This window comes from Sinocyclocheilus anshuiensis, unplaced genomic scaffold (assembly GCF_001515605.1).
Source record: "Sinocyclocheilus anshuiensis isolate Anshui unplaced genomic scaffold, SAMN03320099.WGS_v1.1 scaffold548, whole genome shotgun sequence".
Classification (NCBI taxonomy): domain Eukaryota; kingdom Metazoa; phylum Chordata; class Actinopteri; order Cypriniformes; family Cyprinidae; genus Sinocyclocheilus; species Sinocyclocheilus anshuiensis.
In genome coordinates, this window is record NW_015554106.1 from 159,341 (window position 1) to 165,782 (window position 6,442).

Sequence of the window (6,442 nt, forward strand, 5' to 3'; positions counted from 1 at the left end):
TGTGTGTGTGTGGTTGTGTGTGTGGGTGTGTGTGTGTGTGGGTGTGTGTGCATGCATGCTCACGAGTCCCAAGCGCCTTTCTCAATATTGATTCAAAGACGATTGGTTCAGCTAATGACTATTTACCCAGAGATATTAGTGTCCCCTTCCCCATCTCGCTGCCTCTTTTCACTTTCATTTGGAGGTGTGTAATTTTGTGAGTGTAATTAAATATTCATGTGTGCAGAAGGAACCTAGAAAACAAGAGAAAGAAAGAGAGAAAGCAAGGTGTGTTTAATAAGCAGAGAGTCTCTGGATGTGCAGTTGAAAAAAAATAAACAGCTGAGATCCAGTCTACAGGATATACAGTACACTAATCCAGCTTTTATTAGGAATGAGAATTACAAGGTTAAAACAAACGAGGAAAATGCATTAATGTATTATTTTTTTAGATTAATTAGAAAGCATATTTTTTTGCCTTTAATTATTATTTTATTATGTGTAAGTAAAAAAAAAAATAATAATAATAATTAATCAAGTGTCACATGATCCTTCAGAAATCATTCTAATATGCTGATTTGGTGCTCAATAATTATTGGTACTCAGTTATTAATTATAGTACGTATGAAAGTGAAAGTGACGTGACATGTGGCAAAGTATTGTTACCCATACTAAGAATTAGTGCTCTGCATTTAACAGAATGTGCTCACCCATCCTAAGTGCACACACACAGCACACCGTGAACACACACCCGGAGCAGTGGGCAGCCATTTATGCTGCGGCACCCGGGGAGCAGTTGGGGGTTCGGTGCCTTGCTCAAGGGCACCTCAGTCGTGGTATTGAAGGTGGAAGAGAGTGCTGTACATTCACTCCCCCCACCTACAATCCCTGCCGGACCTGAGACTCGAACTCACAACCCTTGGATTATGAGTCCGACTCTCTAACCATTAGGCCACGACTTCCCTGCCATTATCATTAGTGTTGAAAATAATTTTTGCTGCTTAATATTTTTGTGTGAAATCGTGATACATTTTTTTCAGGATTGTTTGATGCATAGAAAAGTGAAAAAAGCACATTTATTTGAAAGAGTTTTATACTATAACTATATAAATGTCTTTACTGTCGCTTTTGAGCAATTTAATTATTCCTTTATTGTAATTTAATAATTACAATAAAATAAGTATTTGTGTTTATAAATTATTATTTATATGTAATCATATTTATATTTTAAAATTCAGAAATGTAATGCTATTCACAAAAATGTTTATGTAACAAAAATGATTATGAGTATATACATATAATTATTTTATAATAATTATTTGTAAATTAATAAATGATACTTTATATAATACACTAGCAAGAGTGACTATTTCAATACATTATTTATACACATTCAGGAATAATCTTTCAGATATATTTCTTTGACTATGATCTTTTTTTTTTTCATTACAGGTAATTCAGGTAAAATCAACTAAACTTGTGGAAACATTTACCACAATTTTGCAATATAACATCTAAATTTGTAATGATTTTAAATTAAATATCTGATTTACTATTTCACATAATTGGCAATTAAAAATGTAGTAATGATTATTTGATAAATTCTGTAAAAAAAAAATAGATCACCTAGAATACGTTTACCCCAGGGAGCTACTTGCCCTAGATAGTGGGGCAAGATGGCCCATTTAAGTGACTTTTCTCCCCCATATATTTAATACTACATTGGACAATGCATCATCATCCTGTATATTCTAAATCTATAGTATAAATAAGTAAAATGCATCATTAAATGCACATTGTTCTTAAGGGGTCCAAATCATCCCTGATATGTATAGCACAGAAGCTGTCACAGCAGCACACATGAAATGGTTTTGAACTCATAATCCCTCCAGTGAATGTCTGTACATCCTCATGAATATGTTGCATGCTGATGATGTCATGTACTACTGACCCCTGCCACATTACACCCTTAGGAAGCGTAGAGTGTGTTGGTGTGTTTGTATGAGGTCGGTGGCTCCCTTTAAGTCTGTCTGCATTGAGCTGCGGGCCCAGCGGCAAAGAGCCATACCTTATTGAAACACAAATACGCTCTCACATTTCATTTCTCCTTGTTCTGCAGCAATGCATATTTGTTGAGTGTGTGCGGCCCGGTGTTTGTAAGAGTGAGGGGAAGTAGACTGGATAATGATTGATATGTGTGGAGAAAGAGAGTCATACATTATTGATGAGATAGTTTATTGCGTCCCTCAGCATAAGTTTTATGGATTCAGACACTGTTATTGGAGCATGCAGGGGTCCTGTGCGAGTCGGGTGGTGGATTTTACCTTATGTTCGAGCGTTTCAGATGAGCCTGGTCATTCCTAAGTGTTTATGGATGTTGTTTGAATGCATTTGTTGGCATGGGATGCGCACAGAGAACCTAATTTCTCAGAATTCCATATGGTATTCAACTCAGCTGGACCTTTTTCTACATTTATGAGGTTCCCAGAAGCAGAAGTCTTCATACTGTAGTAAAATTCCATAGTAGTGAACAGAAACTACAAATATCATTCATTCATTCATTCATTTTTATTATTTTTTTGAAAAGAAAAATCCACAATAGCATTTTTTTATAACTTCCCAAAAGAGGGAAACATATTGAGCGATTGATTATGTTGGTCAGAAGAATAGAAAAATATGTCCAATCTTGAGATGCAAACACTCACACAGCAGCAGCGTTAACTAGTTTTCTATAGGCTAATATAGTGCCAAGGTAACAAAGTATAGTTTTTAAATGTACATTATTTTATTTATCATTTTGTTTATGAAACTATAATGATCTTTGCTAGATTTACGATGCTAATAACTGTGGAAACGTTCAACAGCACCCATCCACTTTTTCAGTGGCCTTGGTTCCAGCAGTATTTTTCTTATTCATTTTTTCTCATAAGGATTTTAGAAAGTCTTCATTTAAGAGATGTAAACTAGGGGGAATCACAACATTACAAATTTAAGGTACAAGACTCTGTGCTTAATGGCTTTAATGAGAAAACATCGACAATCCCATAAAGCATTGCAAATGAGCCTATATTAAATATGATGGAGACATGTATAACTATTGATTTAAAAAATATAGAAACAACATATTTTGCATACAAATGTTAAGTACTTTGAGAGCACAGGGAAACTGACTCTCTGTCATTCGCTGTGCTTCATGGTAGTGGACGCACAAAAAAATAGATTTTTGGTGCAATTTGCTTGTCATGATTATTTGGTAAAATTGTTGCTGCTAAACACAATTATAAAAATAAAATAAAAAACTGGAAAAATTCAAGCTGATGGCTTCAACTAAAGCATATATAATTGAGAAACAACCTTGTAGCTCATAAGTCTAAATGCTTTTAAGTTGTTTTTTGAAAATCAAATCCCCCTAAAAAGAACATGAATGGTATGTTTACTTCTGGAACCCAACTCTTACACTCTAATCACCTCATGCAAGACACCTCTTTTGAAGTCCGTTCAACTAGTAATGTCAGAATTTCCAACTTCCTAATTGGATACATGTGACAAAAAGTTAGAAATCCAACTTGGAATTATGCGGGAATCCACATCCCAGTGTTTGCATGTACAGTATGTACATAAACGTCATACAAACATGTTTGAAGACAAATGCACATTTAGTCTTCCTGTTCAGAAATCAGAGATATCAAGTAGGAATATCCCACTTCTGTCTTGGCTGGAAAGCTGTGTTAGTGCTCCGCTTTCACATAGCTACACTATTGATCAAACTGATATTTTTATCTCTCTCTTCTCTCTTGACGAGACCTGTCTTTGGGTGGGATTGGATTGTCTTTTTCCGAGCGCTAGATATTGTCGAGATTGCTGGGAGAAAAAATAAATTAATAAATTACAGATGTGTACCTTTTTCACTCCCGAGCTCATAAAGTGCATCACTTGCAGCAGAAATCATTACTTTTTCATAAATGGGATGTAATTTGTCTCATAGTAGCTCGGAGGCCTTAACAGTGTAGGTCATGTGGCCACTGAGGGAGCAGCTGATTGGTTGATAGCAGTTATTGAATGAGAACGTATAGATCTGCATTGAATAGGGGGTGGCAATTTGTCACTGTCTCTCCACACAGGAGAATATAAAGTTATAAATATCACACCCGCACACATAGAGCTGATATTTTTTTTCCTTCTGTCTCAATGTGTCTTCACTGAAAGAGATGCATTCCTTAAATCTGAGAAATTAACAATGAAGTTCTTCTCTAGCAGTTTCTGTGCGGTTTATTCTACATTTATGAGCTGTTCTTGCAGTATGTTCTTTATTTTGCAGCTTTGTTGCAGTGAGTAAATTATAAATGATAGATTATGTTAGATAACTTTCAGTTGTTGAGTAGAATATATTAAGTACATAGTAATAACTATGGTGTTACATTGGTTAAACCAATCTTTAATTACATCATATGCCAGTTAATTAAATGGATGAACTGAAATCAATTATATAATTCTTAATTATAATTATACAATTCTTCCTTTCAGAAGAAGGAGATTTTTTCACATTTGCCTGTTCTTCGGGGTATTTTTAGAGAAATTTTGTCACCAAAAGCGTGGCCCAACATGTACCTAATGTGGCATGTTTTTCGTCAATCTTGACTCGCTCCAAAAGGTGTGTAGGTCTGAAAACAAGCCATTCAAAGGAATTGTGAAGATTTCTAAGGGACCTTGACCGTATGCTAGAAGTAGAACCCTTGGACCAGACATCTAGACACCAAAAGAACTGACAAAATTACTCGCTCCATGTCATTTGAAGAGAGGTGGCCTGAGGGAAACAGAACGTTGAGAGGGAACAGGGAAGCCGAAGAAAAGCAGAAAAAGAAAGGCACAAAACTTACACAAGATGAAAAGATTTGGTTCAATCCTATCAGACTCCACACAGATCACATACAAAGCATCAGAATGCTTTGCTCAGAGCATACACATGATTTCTGTGAGACTGATCAATGTATTGATACAGATTCAGACCTTTTGTTATGATAATGTTGATAGCCGGATGCTTGTAATGTGTGATGGTGAGAAGTCAGGTGCTGTGCATGGTTTCTTTAGAAATCCATGAAATATGAGTGTTGGTGGCTCAGTGTACACATATGAGATATGTATGGCAACTTTAAGGGAATAGTAAAGGAAAATCATTACAAAAACAGTATTTGTATTATCATTAATGCAAGTTCATTGGTAGCACACCTTCTCTGGCCACCCAGGCTGAAGGAACCAGGCAGCGCTGACGTGATTGGAGGCGGTTGCTTCATGTCAAGGGATATCGAAAATGTAGACAAGCACAGCTTGAAGTCCACAGTCAGGCTTGAGCCAGAATAAGCCACAAGCTAAAAGGGCACCTGAACCCTGATAGAAGTAGAGTGGATTTTAGGAGTTTTTGAAGCCAGTGTCAGGATTCAAGTGGATTACTGTCAATTGAAGACAGTAGATCACTGGAGATTTGATTTTGGGTGGTGCCTTTAGCTCGACATCTGTATATGGTGTTTAAATAGTAGGGCTGCATGATAATGATTAAACTGATAATCATGATTATTTTGCTCAAAAATTATATTCGCAGTTATTAATCATAATTGTTTTCATTTGAGAAATTTCTTTATACGTTTCATCGGAATTCTCACATTTTGACATAAACACAAGTTATGAGACTGTCAACTCTTCGACATGAATTTGCGCGACTCTTCAGTTTGTAATGGAGTGTAAGGTAAGATGTAAGTAGTTAAACATTTAATATTTGACAGCTGTTTTACAACAGAAATATTAAATGGCCAACAGTAATATCCAGTTATGTAAACTATTATATTTTGTGTCTAATTATGCTGAATCATTTACAAAATTCATGTAATTCACAACTGAACGTGATGAGATAATATAAAAATATTATTTGCAAATATTTAGAATTGATTACTTTACAACAAAAAAAAAAAACTGCCTGTGTTACACTTTCATTTGAACAGAATATCGCAATGGAGATCGCTAAACTCTAACATGCGTGTGCGCTCGGTTGCCAGGTTGGAATGAGTAATTAAAACAAAGGTTGGTAAATGTATCCATTTAGAATGGCAAAACTCAGATTAGGTGCATGATTTAAACTGTTGCCAAACTTATCAATGCAAGATGACAGGAATGTAAAAATTAAAAAATTCAGGATAAATAACCATCAGACCAATATCAAAGATGATTATTCTTAATTAACCGATGTGCAGAAATCTTGATCACAATTAAAATATGATTATTAGTGCAGCCCAAATTAATAGTTTTCTTTGCTTTGTTAAGCATAATAGCTATTATTCAAGATACACTCTAAAAAAATCAGCTACTTCAACTTAAAATTTTTATTTCAGTTGCTGCCTTTTTTTAAATCTTTCTATAAATTTGTTAAAATTACATATATATATATATATATATATATATATATATATATTCC